Raw genomic sequence first — 18,316 nt, 5'->3', positions numbered from 1 at the left:
GGTTGCAGTGTGATGCAGCAGGAGTCCAAGCCGTGGGCACTCACACGCATGCAGGAAAGGTGTGCATGTGTGGAAGGGACTGCAGGAGATGCCAGTACCACCATGAGTAGCTCCAGGCATGGGGTTACATGTGGATTTCATTTCCCATGTTACGTACTTTTCTGATTTTCAAGTTGATCCTTGATTACTGTTTTGATTAGGAAAAAAAAAGAACGCAAAAGTTTAGAAATTATTTTGTTCTCTCTCTCATTTGACTGAAAATCTGTTTCTTAATCATATTTTATGTTCCCACGTCCTATGCCCAGAGCCTAGCACACATTATGTGCTCAGCCAGTGTTTGCTCTTCCTGTACTTCCCCTTGGCACCTCCCTGCCTCTTGAAAGAGCGTGCTCCGCATTCCCACTCAGGACTCCCAGCCTGAGGAAGCCCATCTCCTCTGAGCATGCGTGTGCATGCTCCTGCCTGCGGCTGACAGTCTTGGCTCTAAGCCCCACAACAGTGGATACGTTTTCAAGAGTAGTTCATTCACCACATATTGAGTACTTGCCATTTGCTTGACCTTTTGGCAGAACCCAGAGACAGAGATGAAAGGCTTTGGTCCCTCATGGAAGAAGGGCGTTCAGAGGCCCTGCCTAGTGTGCGAGGCCTCACTTTGCTTGACACGGTGCAAGTGGTGATGCAGGCAGGCCAGCTGGGATGCTGCGGCCAGATATAGCCAAGACTCAGAATGCAAAAGAGTGACTAGCCTGGAGGAGTAGAAAGAAGGGGTCTTCTCAGCAGAGGGTGCAGGATAGGGCAGAGGTCACAGAGGCCTCCGCGCACCTAGGAGGTGGAAGTTGGATGTGGCTTCAGAATTCAGTCTGCATCAGTGGTGTTTACTGAGATCCAGGCACCCACACGAGAAACAACAGATGAGGTCAGATGAATTCAAGTGCAGTCCTGGCTACCTACTGCTGCCCAGATTGCCCCAAAATGTATAGCATGAAAACTGCTGAGGGTTGGGAATTTTGGAGGGGTCGGCCGGGCACGTCCAGCCCCATTCTCTCAGGCAGGCGCTGTCAGAGTGTATCTGGAGCCAGAAGAGTGGGGGCCTGGGGCTACTGGGTATCAGCCGGGTAACTGTAACCTCAGGGGTGCTGCACGTGGTCTCCCCACATGAACGATATTGGCCTTTCTCACAGCATGGCAGCCTTGAGGTATTAAATTTCTTAAAAGGAAGGTCAAGGCTCCAGTTTGAGTTTTCTAGTAAAAGGTTGCGTGAACTTTTCTGACCTAGCCTCAGAGGTCAGGTCACGTCACTGCGGCCACACACCTTCTGTTCAGGGTGAGTCCCAAGCCCACCTGGGTTCAAGGGGAGGGAGCAGAGACCTCACGTTTCACTGAGAGGAGTATCAGGGCCATATCCAGGAATAGATGTGGAATGGGAAGTAGTGTTGTGTCCACCTTTAGAAACGATGATCTGACACAGATACTAAAAAACAAAATACTCCAATTACTTGCTCTATACACAATAGGTCTTTAGATCACAAAATAATGAAAAGTAGAGCCTTTTCTTACCAGAAATTTATCTAGATCTATTTGTTTAATATATGGATTTTCTAGAGTGCTATGGTTTGAGTATGAATTATTTGTTCCCACCAAAACTCATGTTGAAATTTGATCCCCAATATGGCAATGTTTGGAGGTGGGGCCTAGTGGGAGGCGTTTGGGTCACGGGGGCAGATCCGCATGAATGGCTTGGTGCTATTCTTGAAGTAGTGAGTTCTTTCTTCCTTGAGACTGGATTAGTGCTCCAGGCAGAGCAGGTTGTCATAAAGCAGGGTTCCTCCTTCTGTTTGGTCTCTTTCCCTGTGTTTACACTTCCCTTTTGACCATCTCCTCCCTGTTATGATGCAGCACAAAAGCCCTTACCAGAATCCAGGGCCACGGCCTTGAACTTCCCAGCTACAGAACTGAGCTAAATAAACCTCTTTCCTTTATAAATTACCCAGTCTCAGGTATTCTGTTATAGCAACACAAAACAGACTAAGACACATAGTCTTAATTATTTTCCAATGTCTGTATATATTCTTCGTGTGTCAAATTGTTCTTTAAAAGTATCTTCTAGAATGTGGTGCTATACTTGTGTCCATAATGCAGAATCTGGGACATAGATTGATAGCACCAATTTTGTCCATTAGATGGATGCATTTGTCATTACATAAGGAAATTATAGGTCTTTGGAATTTTCTTCAATTCCATCTCTCTCCCATGTTTTCACTGAAAAGATAGAAAGGAAAAGTGGGAAAAATTTGAAAGTTTCAGGTCCTTGTAGATCTAGTGACTTCTCCAGACTTATGCAGAAATCAGTGGCAAAGCTAATTTCGATAGAATTTGGAAACAGCTTTTTATTGCCTTACTTCTTTTTTTCTTTATTTTGTACAGTAATATCTCCTTTAAAGAAAGAGCCCTTTTAGCAAGTGTGTGTATACAACATAGAAATGGCACCGCAACAAATGACAGAAGACCAAACATGGATGAGTGTTATTCAGGAGCTAAACAATGGAGTTTCCATACCTGGAGGAGTCTAGAAGCAGGAGCTACTGACTCATCAGCTCAGTGCGGTTGCAGCTGGATGTCTGTAGTCCTTGTGGCCTTTCCCTCCTGGCTCCCAGATGGCTGCTGCTGCCCCCGACATCACATCTGAGGTCAAGGCAGGAAGTGAGAAAGGTGGACAGAGACCCCCCCAGGAGACGTCTTTGGCCCAAGCTGTGTCTCGTGGCCACCCTTGGTAATAAGAAAGTATGGGGTACGAGTGAGGATTTAATGAGAACTTAACTCTTCCAGCTTCCAGGTGAAGGCGGGCAGGGTGAAGCACTGACATCCAGCAGTGGGTCCCCCACTCAGCCAGGGAGGGTCACCCCAGCTCTCATTGACAGGTGTGCCAAGGCCACATCACAGGGTAGGTGTGGGAAGGGAAGACTGGGTGTATTTATGAAATCAAAAGAACAGTCAGTGGTTTGCTGGTGGGTGTGAAGTTGGGTGTGACGTGTGGGCAGGACGGCACAAGAGAGGGCAGGGTGGGTGCTGGAGAGGCGGCAACCCCCATGCCTGGGCTGGGGAGCCAGGTGGAGGCCCTGGGCTGATGCCATTGCTGCTGATCCGTAGACTTCGAGTAGCACAGGTCCAGAGTGGTTCTCAAGTTTTGCTGCATGTTAGATTCACCTGGGGATATTTAACAATTGGTTAATACACAAATAATGTAAAGACCAAAAATTGAGTTTAGTCTATAATATTAAAGCACAGCTGAATCAGTTTTGCTTACTGAAATATCTGTTCAAGCACCATTCCTCAAACTCTAATGCACGCATGCAACACCTGGGGATTTGCAGGCATGCGAGCTCTGATCCAGTGGGTCGCTGGAACCCGAGAGTCTTCATTTCTTTTTTTCTTTCTTTCATTTATTTATTTATTTATTTATTTAATTTTTGTTTGTTTGTTTTTGTTTTTTTGTGATGGAGTCTCGCTCTGTCACCAGGCTGGAGTGCCGTGGCGCTATCTCCGTTCCCAGAAACCTCCACCTCCCGGGTTCAAGCGATTCTCCTGCCTCACCCTCCTGAGTATCTGGGACTACAGGTGTGCGCCAACACACCCAGCTCATTTTTGTATTTTTGGTAGAGACCGGGTTTCACCATGTTAGCCAGGATGGTCTCGATCTCCTGACCTCGTGATCCACCTGCCTCGGCCTCCCAAAGTTCTGGGATTACAGATATGAGCCGCCGTGCCCAGCCGAGAGTCTGCATTTCTAACAAGTGCCAGTGATGACAGTGCTACTAGCCCGCAGGACACGCTTTCAGCAGCCAGGGAATCACGGGCCAAGGTTGGGGGAGAGGGTCGGTGGATGTGGGGTGGGGGGTATTTGGGAGTAGTTGTCCCTGGCTGGGCCACGGGAGGGAAGAAATGGCTTCAGCTGGAGAGGCTAGCAACACAGAGCTTGCAGACTTTCACTTATGGTTTAATTTGCCTTAAGTAAACTTATATAACCTGGATTTTGGGTCAAGAAATATAATATGCTTAAAATTTGTCTTATGTAACAATATAATAAAAAACAAATTTTTACCATCCTTTTATTTAAACATTTGGAGGTAGAAAATGAGTGCTGTAGTTGGCAACTGCTGTGCTTCTGGGTTTACTGAGGTGAGTGTTGCAAGAGCCCAGGCTCACAAGGGATGATAGTCCAGATGCCAGCTCTGTCCCTTACAGCCCTGTGGCCATGCTGAGTTATCTCCTCTGGTTCCTCCATCTCTAAGTGAGAGATGAGTTGTATTATCTCAAGAATGTGAGGTAATGCCTTGCAAAGGGTCCAGCGCACTTTTTTCATGCAGTGGGACTAAATAAATGAATCCATGTCCACATGGAAATGCCCCCCCCGTGCACACAGGTGTGTATGTGTACATGTATATGTGTGTGTATAAGTATGCATCTATGCATGCTAATTTTCCTTCCTTCTGGAATATTTGGCCCCATGTGATGTGTTTGTAACAGGGGCTGCAACACTTCCTCTCATCCTGCTACACACAGCCCAGCCCTTGGCACTGTGATATTGCCACAGCTCCCGTCAAGAAGAGGAGGTCCTGGGATCTGGATCTGGACTGACCCCATAACTGGCTTGGAGTACTAAAAGGAAGCGAAAGTGGCGATGGACCCATTCTGAGGTGGTGCAGCCAGCAGCTGTCCAGACACGTCAGTGAGGCTGTAGTGTGCCGATCTACTCCAGCTGACTGCGGCTTCATCAGTGACCCCACGAGAGACCAGCCAAGAATCAAGCATCCCAGTGCAGCTTCACCTGCCAACCCAGAAAATGAGATGACTCCATTTTAACCCACCAAGTCTTAGGGTGGTTGGTTACACAGCAAGTAATAACATGGCTAGAAAAAAATGGACGAGAAATATCTCTGCATAATACTCTATATTTACACTCAACAGTATAGCCCTTGAGTAAATGTTGGAAGGGAATTCAGCTGGTCATTTATTGCTCCTGCAGAGAGGAAATGTGGGAAATAATTCAGCTGGGATCCTGGCCCTGGTAAAAGGCAGGGCACCATGCGAGGCACTGCATTCACAATGAACCAGACATGAGAGCCAAACAGACATTTCCCATTTGTGCACACATACAAAGTGCTTCGCACAGTGCCTTGTGGGGTGTCCCCGCGTCTCTTCAGTGCTCCACGTCTGTTTGTAACTCACTGTAGCTCTCACTACCTGGTGGTGTGCCGACAACAATGGTAGACCAGCTGGACAAGCCCCAGAGTGGCGAGCAGAGGGAACAGTTCATCTGCTTCGAGCCCTTCCACAGGCTCCAGGCACAAACTGATGAAGGACAGAATTCTTTTGTCCTGCCGGAGCCAGAGGGTGTGGACACCAGAGGAGCCGTCCCCGGGCATCACATTAGCTCTTGCCCAAGAAAGGTGAGTCCTCGTTTGTTCAGCCTTTGCCAAGAACTCTATACCCCAGGCAGGCCCACGGTGTCTCATCGATGAGCTAAGTGGGACCAAGGTGTGAGTGTTTCACAGGACAGAAGTTAAATATGGAATACACTTCCTGCCTGGACTCTCAGCTGAAACACCTCTCCAGTATCTGCTGATGTCTTTAATGCCAGGCTTGGTGCCAGAGCATGCCCGGGTGCTCGGAGGAAAGGGACATGCCTCGCTCCACAGCTCTGGAATGGGGCATTGGTCCTGGGGTCAAGATTTTCCTCCTGTTCTATGTGAAAAGCCTCTTCCCCTGTTAGTCATCATTTCCCCACTGTGGCTGAGCCCTGTCCCTTGGTCTTGACAAGTCTAAGCTCATGTGGAGGCTGAGATTCCTGCAGGTGTCCTGACCCAGAACTGAACATCCAGCTTCTTTTAGAAGGCACTGTTCTAGAAATGTGGAGGCCACCTTCCCATCTGTATGCATGCACACACACACACTCATGGGGGCACACAGACACATACATGCACACGTACACTCACATGGACACAGACACATGCATGCACACCAACACATAGATACCTGCACACACACAGACACACATGCATGCACACGTGCTCACAGGGACAGGCACAGTCACATGCAGGCACACACAGACACATGGACACACAGATATAGATGCATGCACACACACACAAGATGCATGCATGCACACACAGATACATGGTCATAGATACAGATACATGTGCACACAGACACATGGACACACAGACACATAGATACATGCACACACAGAGACACATGCACACAGACACATACATGCATGGACACACAGACACATGGACACATAGACACAGATACATGCACACACACATGCATGTACACGCATGCTCACAGGGACAGGCACAGACACATACAGGCACACACCACAGTCATATGACCACACAGAGACACATACATGAATGCACACACACATGCTTAAACAGACATACATTCACCACACACACTTACATGGACACAGAAATGCACACACAGACACACTTATCCCCTGAACAGTAACCTCCCACCTCTGTGAATGTCACTGCGGCATGGAGGGAGGAGGGAGTTGCCACTGGGGAGCCAGGGGCCTCAAGCCAAAGGACAGTGTGTGGTTCAGGGACAGACTCGAGCACCAAGTCAAGAACGAGAAGTTCTGACCACAGCCACTGGAGTGCGTTAAGAAGCCCTGTGGGCTGTTTTGTGTCGTCACCAAGCAGGCCTGGCCACCGGTGCTGCAGTGCATCGGAGCCCCAGATTCATCTGGTGAGGGTGAGGCATGCCATCTGTGTGTGGCCCCCGAGCTGAATCCACCACATCTGCTCCCACAAATAACAGAAGAGAGAGGCAGGGGAGTGTGCAGCCAGGGACAGGGGCCAGAGAGGCGCCCTCCAGGATACCTTTGGGGCCCTGCACCCTTTCCTGTTCCATCTGCACACTCTGGGCAGTGACAGGGGCAGGGCAGAAGGCCCAGGGGAGTGCCTCTGCGGGGTCTGGTTTGTCATGGAGGGATCAGTGTGTTTCCAGGCCTGAATGAGGAACACGCAGATGACAGTTCCCAGAGTACTTTATGTAAAGCTCGTCTTTGCGGCTTCTTGATTTTTATTTATAGAGAGCTATTTCACCTAAAATAGCAGTGATGCCTTGCCTATGAGCCCACGAGGATGGGATTTGCTCATGGCAGTTTGGAAATGAAGAGAGGCCCAGAGGAGGGGAAACCAAGTCACAGTCCTCATGGGAAAGGTGGTTTGGGGCTGGAGTGGGCAGTGGAAGGGGCTGGGCATAAAGAAGGCTGTGTCTGAGGCTCTGCTGCCAATGTGCCCGGGCTTGGACGCTGGCTCGCCCCAGCCCTTGGGAGATCGTTCAACTTCTCTGTGCCTCAGTTTCCTTATGAATGAAGCGAGCACACCAGTTACCCCTCCATGGTGTCGTCAGGGCAATTACCTGGATGAGAGATGTGCAGTGCCGAGCAGGATTGTCACGAAGCTTTGCCGGCATGACAGCTGTGGCTAGGACTCCTTATGTGGGGCCTCAGCGCCTTAGCCAAGGCTAGCACCAGGGAATGGGCTGATCGGAGCCCTTCATATGGCAGGTGAAGCTCTGCTAGGAACCTGGAAGCACCAGGCTCCCGGGCAGCACAGAGGAGGGCAGGCAGATGCCAATCAGCAAGCCAAGTCCCACAGTCTGGAAATGTGCACCATTGTGAGTGAAGGTGGAGCCAGGGAGGAAGTAAATCCCAGAGGAGAAGACCTGGGCCAACATTTTAGAGCCCAGCGGCAGTACTGAGCCCACGTAGGGAGGTGCCATGGAGTCATGGCCCCTGGAGCTCCTCATACATCTGGTTGCCGTGGCAGGTAAGGGTTGGCCACTGAAGGACAGGCGCCATGGCGTGCAATAACCCTTATGGGATTGATAGTAAAACATACAGAAAGTATGTTTCAATAGCAAGCACCGCTGTCTCGGTCCTTAAGATGCTAACCGGTTGGCTCCAGTGAGTGTGAGGTCACCCGCAATCCATTTTGGGAATTCTTTGAAGGCACAAGTGGTGACTCGTGGAATACTTAATAAAGCAAAGTGAGGGTTGCCCCTGGAGAACAGAGGTCTGTACAGGCTGGGAGAGCAGCCAGGAGAGGACAGGATGCTCGAGTCTTTTTGCAGGGCCAGTCATGTCCGAACAACGCCAGTTCACTTGCCGTAGGTTGACAGGTGCAGCAGATGAAAGAGTGGCAAGCCTTAAATGCTATTGCCTTGGTGTTATTAGCTCCTGATTCTGACAGTGCAGGGCCCGGCCCAGGGCACAGCTGCGCACAGGGTTAGCAGCATGCCCTGCTGCAGGAGGGATTTGCCTTGTCACCATCCCCATAGCAGACCCAGGACAAGGTCCGTCACGTTCCTGATGGTATGTGACATGTACATCCCTCAGTGGCTTCCAGGTGCAGACCCAACACTGACACTGACCTTACAGTCAAATGGCAAAGTAGAAAATCCAACCGTAACACCAGCAAAGGACACTATCTTGACAGCACTTTGGAGTATCTGGAGGAAATCAAAGTTATGGTTATGCTTGAAGACATTTCACTAAGTCACAAGTCTCTGGGCTCCTGGGCACATCAAGATTTGTGTCATGCACTTTCTGGGAAGAAAACAAAATGGAAAATGAGGACCTTCCATCAGGAAGCTGATCCTTTCCTTCAATGCAAGTACTCTCTGGAAACAAAAGCAAAACAAAACAAAAACCATAAAAATACAAGAACAAGAAGTGCTGAAGACAGGTGGAAGGAATGAAAATAGGACTGAAGCAGGCATGTGCCCTAAGCAGAGCCAGGCACACGCCTGCTGAGAGGACCCCACTAACAGGTGACCCAGCCAAGAGGTCCCCGGCTGGCTCCATGTGAACAGATCCTCCCATCCTGTCGCGTCCGTGTCCACAGTGAAACTCCAGGCACCTCAGGGACGCTGGGGAGAGCCTTCTCCATCCACAGCCCCTTGGAATGTGCCCACCCCTTTTCACTGTTCTGGTGGGCTTTTGGTTTCTTGTCAGGGTTGGGGCTCTGCCAAGTAGCCACAGTAAACACAGAAAGCAGCCCTTAAGCCTGGCCTTCAGCGAGAGTTGCTAAGGGGTGGCTAGGAGATGAGGAGGGTAGGCTCGGCCCCGCCGCCTCTGCTGTCTGGTTCGAGATCAGCTGCTGGCCACCACAGGGGACATGTGCATTATCATCCATCTTGGGAAAGACTTTGGTAAACCTCCAAGTTTCAAAGGAAAAACAAAACCTCACAGTGGCTCCCCTGCAGGATAAAGGACAGCACTGCCTTCTGTTTTCTTCAGAGCCTGGCTTGAGCCAGGTTTGCATAATCCCCGCCTAGCCCTGAGCTGGGGAGACAGTGTAAGAGCAGCTTCAGGTCGGGTCCTTAGATCCTTAATGCAGTCCCCACAACCACCCCCTGCACCCCTCCTTCCCCCACTACATTGCTGGAATGTGAGAGGCCTCCAAGGCCAAAGGGCTGCCCGGGGGAGGGGCCCAGCACCCAGCTTACCACCTGCACACCCATCCCACTTTCTCCATCTTCCTTCCCCTTTGCCTTGCCTCTCCCTGCATCCAGCCAAAGTCCCACTCTGCCCTTCAACCTGAAAGCCAAATCCTCTAAGCAAAAGAACTGACACATTTTGCAAAGTGGCAGGAATTCAAGGTGCTGATGCACACGATGCTGGGCATGGCTTTGTGTGAGATGGAAGCATTGGTGGGGATGATCTTGTTGTGCTAATTTCACTAATGACTGGAGAAGAGAAAATCTACAAGGCTTCAGGCAGGTAAGGGATATTGAAATTCAAAGCCATCAAAATACTGAGATGCCCTCAGAAAATTTAGGGAAACCTTTGAATATTTCTGCATAAGTCATTCTCTTTCCTGTTTCTGTCAAAGTCAATTTCATTGGAAAAATTACACAAGCAAACCTAAATGACACTTGATCATTTTTCACTCCAGTTAGCACATACTTATAATTATAATCCAAATAATGTTAAAAGCTAAATGAACTCACTTTCCTAGTTGTGGCTTTCCTTTATTGGCATGAAGCTGAACTGGCCCTCGTGTGCACACATCCACATGCATGGACACACACACATGCACATGCACACACATCCACGCACAGGCATGGAAACACATGCATGCACACACGTGGGCACACACAGACATGCACGGACACACACATGCATGGGCACACACAGGTACACACACGGGCACACACATCCACATGCACACATGGACACATGCGCACATGCAGGTACACACACTGTGGTGAAGTTTGCTTCCTGGTTTAAGTAGATTTGTTTTAACTACATCTTCCCCGATATTAAATATCCTTGAGGGTTTTGAGTTGCAGGCTCCATGAGAGGGTTTTTGTCTGGTTTTGTCACTGCTGTGTCGACTGGGCCTGAAATCTAGCACCTAGAAGGTGCTCGAATGCTCAGTGGAGTTGGTGAGCAGTGGAGGGTGGTGGAGGAGGAGCAGAGCTCTGTCTTGACACTGTAGTGTGAGGAGCTTTACCCCCACCCTCAGGGAACCATTGGGCAGCCGCAAGCTCAGAGGGGAGGCGTGGCTGGGTGCTGGAGGCACCACCAGCATTGGAAGAGCACTGAGCCCCCGGGCTGGCCGAGCTCAGTAGGTAGTGAGAGAAGGAAGAAAAGATAAAGGAAGGGTCTTGGAGTCATCCCAACGTGTGGAGGCCCAGAGGAGAAGACCCAGTCCTGGAAGCTGGGGACAGAGTCGCCGACACTGGCCTTTTGAGATCCCTGGCTCTGGCAGCTCGGCTGGTTGCATCCCAGCTACACCCCTGCTCGCTGGGTATGGAGAGGGAGGATCTGGGAGAGAACTGGATTTGAACACAGCAGAGGCTTCACCAGCAAAGTACAAGGGCAGGGAAGAGGGCCGGGGGCAGGGCGGCGCGCAGGGCCGAGGACTGGATCACTGAGTGCAGATTGGGCAGCACAGCAGGGCAGCATGTGTGGGACTCGTGGTGTAAGGGAAGATAGTGAAGGATGGAGGATTGAGCGCACAGTGTCAGGGAAGCTGCTGGGGGCATGCGCAGGGAGGAATACTGAGAAGAGTGGCCTTAGAACCACACAGCTAGAGGAGCTGGCGGGTCCAAGGATGACTGTGGGAGTGGACGGTTCAGGAGGAGCAGCAGGAGAGATCATAGAAGCTAGCATGTTGGGTGGGCATTGAAGTCACAGAGAGTGGCGTAGGCAGTGGTGGGTGAGCGGACAGGGTGCCTGGTGCTGACATCACTCATTCCTGGGGGACTGGTGCCACCAAACATCTGTGAAATTGAGCCCCAAGGGATGAGGAGGAACAGGATGCAGGGAACAGGCCCCCCGCCCCCCGGGAGAGGTGCACGTGGCCAGGAGGGTGGGCAGGACTGGTGGCAGCAGGGACTGGGGCCCTGAGGAGCCACCCTACTCACCCTGTCCCTTTGCCCTGCAGAAGGCTGGCCTGACTGCCCAGAGGAACCCCTGCTGTGCTGGCTTCGGGGACCTCAGACGTGACAGGCACCTCCAGCCTTCCCCACGTCCTGAGAGAGGACCTGGTGGCCTTCTTCCCCTCTGAGGGAGGCCCAGAAATGCCCTTGGTGCCCTGGCAGCGTGCAGGGCCTCCTCAGCCCTCTGAGTTTTTGCATTAATGTAGGACCCTCTGTCAGGAATGACTCCTGCTGCCTCTGTCCAGGTCCTGGGTTCTCATTCATTCTATAACCGTGCCCTGGTCAGTCAAAAAGGTAGAACTCAGTTACAAGAGCAGTCACTAATGCATCTGCGGTAGTCATGGTCATTGACAGCTGTATTTATTACGCTTAACGCTGTAAATTTAAACTAAGACAAGGATACGATGCAGTACAATGGCCATGTTCCTCTACTAGGGTGGGATTTGCCACTTAAACTTCGTGACCTACTTTTATGACATTCTCAGGGACATCAGAAGGGAGGGTGGATTTCTTGTCAGCTGTTTCAGAAGACGGGACTACCCTCCAGGCCCTCAGCTCACTTCTGACCTGCCCTCTGGTCTGCCCCTGGCTTGCTGGAGGCCAGCCACTTGGCCACTTTTAGAGGGTCACCTCCCCATTCGCTGCACATGACACTTATCCAAGGCCACCCCCACCCCAGTTTATCCCTCAGGCATCACCCCAGTTATAGTCCCAGCCCGCTTCATCCAGTTCCCCTAGCTGATGGATTCTCTATCATGCAATGGCAGCGAGGCTGGGAATGTGGCCTGTGGTCTGGGACCAGGAGGGCGGCTGTGAAGATCCACCTTTCCCTGAGATGCTGACTCGCAACCCAGCCTCCCAACAGCAATGTGCATAGCTGGAACAAACACGCCAGAGAACATCCCCTTAAAAAAGTGCCTTGGGGATTTATTTGGACAGAAGAAGAATCAAGTCCTAGGACTAGGACTTCACTTTCTTCATGCACAAAACGAGAGTAATTGAGTTCTAAAGTTGACAGGACTCACATGCGATCACATTGGTGAGGTGGGCCAACCCCCTGGCCAAATGTTGGGCAAAGAGAGCTGCCTGGAAAATGGAGGTAGTTATTATTTCTGTTTTTATTTTTATTTTATTTATTTATTTTTGACATGGAGTCTCACTCTGTCGCCCAGGCTGGAGTGCAGTGGCACAATCTTGGCTCACTGCAAGCTCTGCCTCCCGGGTTCACACCATTCTCCTGCCTCAGCCTCCCGAGTAGCTGGGACTACAGGTGCCCACCACCATGCCCGGCTAAGTTTTTGTTATTTTTAGTAGAGACAGGGTTTCACTGTGTTAGCCAGGATGGTCTCGATCTCCTGACATCATGATCAGCCCGCCTCGGCCTCCCAAAGTGCTGGGATTACAGGCGTGAGCCACCAAGCCCTGCCATATTTCTGTTTTTAAAAATTGGGGTTGACTGCGTGTTTCAGGAGCAGCAAGAGAGGGAACCCATCCTTCGCTTTTCCCTGTGAATGTTAACGTGAGGATACACTTGTCCGTTCCGCCAGCTGTGGCGCTGTTGGGACCGCACTGAATCTATGGCTGAGTTTGAGAAGTGTTGCCTTCTAATGATACTCAGTTTTCCAGTTCATGAACATGGATATCTCTCCATATATTTAGGTCTTCTGTGATTTATTCCAATGAGATGTCTTGTAGCTCTCAGCATACAAATGTTTCATTTCTTTTGTTAAATTTAATTCCTTAAGATTTTATCCTTTTTGATTCTAAAAGCATGGGTTTATATAGTGGAATAAATGTGGGTTTTGGCATTGGGCACACCTGGGTGTAACTCTTACTGACCAGGTTTGTAACGCAGGACAAGATACTGTTTTGTTTTGTTTTTTTCTAAACATCTGTTTTCTCATCTATAAAATGGGCATCATAATTCATTTCTACTTGGCTTAGTGAGATGATCACTTGGGATAACGTATGTGAAAAAACACAGCACAGTGTGGTAAATACTAGTTTCCTTTCCCAGATCCACAGTAAAGCTTATCCCGACACCAAAGCACAATATCCCCTGACACAATATTCCCAGAGTTGGGGGAGAAAAAAAGATCTGTTTGCTTTCACCTTTGTACTTTAAATATTTAAGATTTTTCTTACCCTTATTTTTTCTTTAGTGATGTAATTTTTATCTATTTCTAATTCTCAATTTCTACCCCTTCCCCCCTAAAATCCTCCTGGTACCTTTGAGTTTCTAGATCCAGCCTTAGTAGGCTTATTAGAGTTTTATATTTTCACAGTACCACTAACACCATTTGCTTAATTTAGTATTTCATTGCTAGCTCATATTTTCTTAGGAGATAGAATGTTATCAGAATTTTCTTCTTCTGTTCTTACATATTTGAAATGAGATGATTGATGTCCAGGCCCTGTGAATCAAGTAAGTTTTTTCTGCTTCTCTCTTTTTCTTTTCTTTTCTTTCTTTTTTTTTTTTTTTTTTTTGTTTGTTTGTTTTTGTTTTTTTTTGAGACAAGGTCTCTCTGTGTTGCCCAGGCTGAGTGCAGCGATGCGACCTCGGCTCACTGCAACCTTCACCTCCCAGTTCAAGCAATTCTCGTGCCTCAGCCACCCGAGTAGCTGGAACGACAGGTGTGTGCCACCAAGCCCGGCTAATTTTTGTGTTTTTAGTAGAGATGGGGTTTCACCATGTTGGTCAGGCTGGTCTTGAACTCCTGGCCTCAACTGATCTGCCCACCTTGGCCTCCCAAAGGCCTGGGATTACCGGTGTGAGCCACTGTGCCCGGCCTCAGTTTCTCTTCATTTAGTATTTGTTTTCTTTTAAATCACAAATGGGCTTCTTAGATTTCAGGACAGTTGGGGTCTTGGAAGGGATTGGACTAGTCTTCTATGTGCACTGCACTGCCCATGCCATACAGAGGGGAGGTAAGAACAGATGGAAAAGCAGCATTTCTTCAGGAACCTGGGGTCTCTGCCCAAAGTTAAATGGATACAAGGGCTTCTAGGCAACCCTGGGGCCCGTTGCTGTTAAAAAGAAAAACCAGGAGCTGGTGAAAAATGTCAGCTACAGGGGCTGAAGAGCAGAGTTTAGCTCATGGCCCCAGAGTGTATTTGAAGATCATGCACTATTCTGATTTTATGTGTGATCTGTGGATCCACTTCTGCCTGAACGAATGGAAAACAATGGCTAAGTGCTGACAGTAAACAGCTGTTTCAACCTGGATTGTCCAGACCCATGATCTTAACACTGGAATCTCAACACAGGCTATCATATAGAGCAGACTTGACCATCAGCCAAAGGTACTGGCAGGTTATTTAAACACCAGAATCTCACAGCCCTCATTCCAGGGTGGTTTCCAACATGCTGATCTCACAGCCCAGGCCGTGAAGAGGTGAGCAGCAGACTCTTTAAACAAAAACAAATCAGCTGACTTTACTGAAGTTTGATTGACAGACAACAAGCTGTGCATGTTTAATGTATGCAATTTGAGGAGTTTGGACCTCAGTGTACACCCCTGAAGTCATCAACATACTCTATGCCATCACTTCATCACTATTCATCACTTCCAAAAGCTTCCTCCCACCCTGTTTATTTATTATTATTAGTAGTAGTATTTGTGATAACACTTAACATAAGGTCTACCCTCTTAGCAAAATTGTAAGTATGTATTATATAGTGCTTAAAATTTTGTCCTTTAAATTTCTACGTTAGCTATAGGCGCTGAGCTGCATAGTAGCTTGCTAGGACTTTGTCATTTTGTATAACCAAAATTTTGTGCCTCTTGACCAACTCCTCCCTGTTCCCATATCCCATTCCCTGCCCCTGGCAGCCACCATTCCACTCTGCTGCTGTGAGTTTAACTATGTTAGATTCCTCATATCATATACATAGATGTGTCCTTGTGTGTCGGCCGTGTTCCACTTAGCATAATGTCCTTCAGGCTTGTCCATGTCACAGATATCAGGATTTCCCTCTTTGGTAAGGTTGACCACTGTTCCGTGGTGTGTACACCACCTTTTTTTCCTTCATTTATCTATCATTGGGCCCTTAGGCTGCTTCCATGCCTTGGCTGTTATGAAGAATGCTGCAGGGAACACAGTGTGTGGCATCCAGAAGTACAACCAGAAGCAGGATTGTCAGGTCATAGGGTAGTTTGAGTTTCCATTTTTTGAGGAATTGTTTTCCCCAGTGGCTGCACCAGTCAGTAGACTCTCAGTAGGCACTAGTGCCTCCTGTTTTGTTTGTTTGTTTTTTTGTTTTGAGACAGAGTCTCGCTGTCACGAGTGCAGGCTGGAGTGCAGTGGCGCGATCTCGGCTCACTGCAAACTCTGCCTCCCAGGTTCAAGTGATTCTCCTGCCTCAGCCTCCCGAGTAGCTAGGATTACAGGTGTACAGCATCACGCCCAGCTAATTTTTGTATTTTTAGTAGACACGGGGTTTCACCGTGTTGGCCAAGGCTGGTCTCGAACTCCTAACATCAAGTGATCCAACCGCCTCAGCCCCCCAAAGTGGTGGGAGCTTCAGCCTAGTGAAAGATGGGAGTCTTTCCTGATCCAGTTCAGCCACGAGTGGTCAGAAGAGGAACAGACATGAGGTTTTATGTTCTCATTCTCAGGCCCAGTGGCACAGTTATTTCTGGCAGTGTCAAAGGATAATTAACTCATATTCACCACCACCCTTCTCTGCTACCCAGGCGAGGCTGCACCGCATGCATCCATAAATGACAATTAGGGCGTTTACCTGTGAACACGAGAGAACTACCAACATGTGCCAACCTATGATGGCATAAACACTTACGGCAACTAATGTGGTCTAGAAGTGACATGTACGGACTGAGTCAGTACGTGTCCAGGTTCACCGGCTTTGCCAAGAACCTAACTGTCCAAACAGCCATTCTCCATGCCCTGCCCGGGTAGAGGCTGCTCACTGGTGGGAGAGAAAGCAAGAAAGCAAAAGCGTTCTTGATAAGGCCAGGAGTGAGCACTCTCCCATCATGTAAAAATTCTATACAACACAATGAAAATCTTTATACATAGTTCATATCAATATATGTAAGGCTGATTCCTGATTATCAGCCAAGGGAGTGGGGTAATAGATGCCTTATAAATCATGCCAGTAATTTTCACGATTCTAATGCAAATAGCTGCACTGAGACATGCCATCACCGCTCACTCCGTACCCACTCATCTCCCCTCATTTAGTGAGAAGTGAAATGGCCCAAAGGTGGGCATCAGGAAAGGGAACCCAAAAAAGGCCACAGCCAGCCAGCCAGCCGCGTCCGGACTGTGGGTTTGCTGCCAAAGACTCCAGACTCAGTATCTGTGCATCTGTGTCGACAAAAGCACCAGAACTTGCTAGCATCCCTTGTCCTCTCGGTGATGGTGATATTTGATTTATGCATGTATATCTCTCAAATGGCATTCTAAATGATGCCAAATGTGACTCCTATGTTTCTTTAAAAGTGAATAAATGTAATTCACAGAAGTCGTTGATAGAAAATGGCAGAAAAAATAGAAATACCTTCTATGCTGCCAAAGAAAGGATGGAGTCCTTTTCTATCGAGTGCTGTTTTCATCCTTTTTCCATGAGTTTCCACAAAACATTGGGCTGTTCAGGCATTTCAGTATCAACTTAGAGAGTTGGCTGTTTCTAGTTGGAAAACAAAAGCAGATTCTTCTTTCTTTCTTTCTTTCTTTCTTTCTTTCTTTCTTTCTTTCTTTCTTTCTTCTTTCTTTCTTTCTTTCTTTCTTTCTTTCCTTCCTCCTTCCTTCCTTCTTTCCTTCCTTCCTTCTTTCTTTCTCTCTCTCTTTCTTTCTTCTTTCTTTTTTTGCCTCTGTCTTAATTCAAGTGATGTGCGCCATGCTTGTCACAGATCATAAAACCCAGGCGCACTGCTGTGTGCAAACACCGCAGCATCCTTCTTTAGACTTGACCTCATCTCTGGCTCCACAACGTGCTTAGTTAAAGCTGAGCTTTTAAAATGATGGTCCTGTCAGCCATGTCCATTGGAACATCAGCGACCTGCTTGACCAAGGAGGACACTACAGAGTGTGGGATTTATATTTGGAAGCATGTACTGTGGAAGATTCATTCCTCATAAAGCAAAATAAATTGCATTTATAATCTTAGGCTGACAAGGTGTGTGCACAACTCTGGGGGAGCCCTGAGGGAAAGTTTTCTAACTAGTGAAGAAATACTGAAAACAGAAGTGGGGTAGCTGACCAACTCTACCATGTAAACACTAAAAAACACAAGAAATGCAACTTGAAAAAAAGATATTTCCTCAAACTGGCAAGCATACTAAAATAATTTGAAGCTTTTAGGAAAAGAAATCTATATCTATCTACTTATCTACCTATGTAGATATCATCTATCTACCTATGTAGACAGCATATTTACATATTCCATCTATTTTTGTATATTGCAAAGGTTATTTTGTACTTTACATATGTAGGGTGTGCTTTGCTCTGCACATTGTACTTCTACTTATAATCTACTAAAACTCTTGAAGATGGTGATTCCGCTGGGACCTAAATGTCGTACCTGTAGCTTCCATATCCTCTGCAGCATGCACAGGGCATTAGCCCCAGATGACAGCGAAGATAGCACATGTGAGGTGCTCTGAGCAGCAGGAGTGGATTCCATGGATCAAATCTGTGAATCCAGTTCACGGATATCGTCCCTTCAAGCTTATTTCAGGCCCTGAGCTGTGCTGTGCCCAGCCGTTTATGTGGCTGCATTTCTGATGGGAAGCTGTATAGAGTAGGGACTGGTGACAGAGGCCCCAAGGCCACACCGGCTGGGTTCAGATTGACATACTTTGCCTCTCTGTACCTCTGTTCCCTCTTC

General features: G+C 48.4%; 1 protein-coding gene across 5 annotated transcripts in view; it reads left to right on the top strand.

The window, feature by feature from the left end:
• The window catches only part of SYNDIG1 (synapse differentiation inducing 1), a 201,092-nt gene that overhangs the window by 13,993 nt on the left and 168,783 nt on the right, over positions 1-18,316 (top strand). Inside the window, exon 1 of one of the 5 annotated variants that reach the window (XM_030825366.1) lies at positions 4,515-5,447. The exons of the other annotated variants lie outside the window; for them this stretch is intronic. The gene's annotated coding sequence lies outside the window, so the exon portion shown is untranslated. Of the gene's footprint in view, positions 1-4,514; positions 5,448-18,316 lie in introns of those variants that run through there. 5 annotated transcript variants of the gene reach the window in all.

The sequence above is a fragment of the Nomascus leucogenys genome, chromosome 13 (genome assembly GCF_006542625.1).
Source record: "Nomascus leucogenys isolate Asia chromosome 13, Asia_NLE_v1, whole genome shotgun sequence".
Taxonomy (NCBI): Eukaryota; Metazoa; Chordata; class Mammalia; order Primates; family Hylobatidae; genus Nomascus; species Nomascus leucogenys.
Note: the sequence above shows the minus strand (reverse complement) of the source record. Positions and strands in the feature narration are given on the sequence as shown.